General features: G+C 44.7%; 1 protein-coding gene across 2 annotated transcripts in view; it reads left to right on the top strand.

The window, feature by feature from the left end:
* HSD17B4 (hydroxysteroid (17-beta) dehydrogenase 4) overlaps nucleotides 1-266 on the top strand; it is a 71,250-nt gene that overhangs the window by 35,113 nt on the left and 35,871 nt on the right. The window lies entirely within an intron of this gene.

Raw genomic sequence — 266 nt, 5'->3', positions numbered from 1 at the left:
GGCCCATAACTCTAAGGTTTGTTAGAAAGGTCCTAGTGCCTTTGGAATCGTATGGCATATGTGCTTGCTCCATGATTCTTCTTTATTAACCTTTAGACCCCAGAATAGCAGTTTCCAAAACCTGTGTGGAGGCACTGGTCAGAATGACCGTTTTGTCTGGAAGAATTTTTAGTACTATCTTCAGAGCTACTACTTGAACAGGGACCTAGGGGTAATCTTGGCATTGTTTGATCCTGGGGAGAGGGTGATGGTGGTCAGAGAAGGGA

Source organism: Myotis davidii, unplaced genomic scaffold (assembly GCF_000327345.1).
Source record: "Myotis davidii unplaced genomic scaffold, ASM32734v1 scaffold130, whole genome shotgun sequence".
Taxonomy (NCBI): domain Eukaryota; kingdom Metazoa; phylum Chordata; class Mammalia; order Chiroptera; family Vespertilionidae; genus Myotis; species Myotis davidii.
The sequence above is the reverse complement of the archived record's forward strand: the minus strand, read 5'-3'. Positions and strand labels throughout refer to the sequence as shown.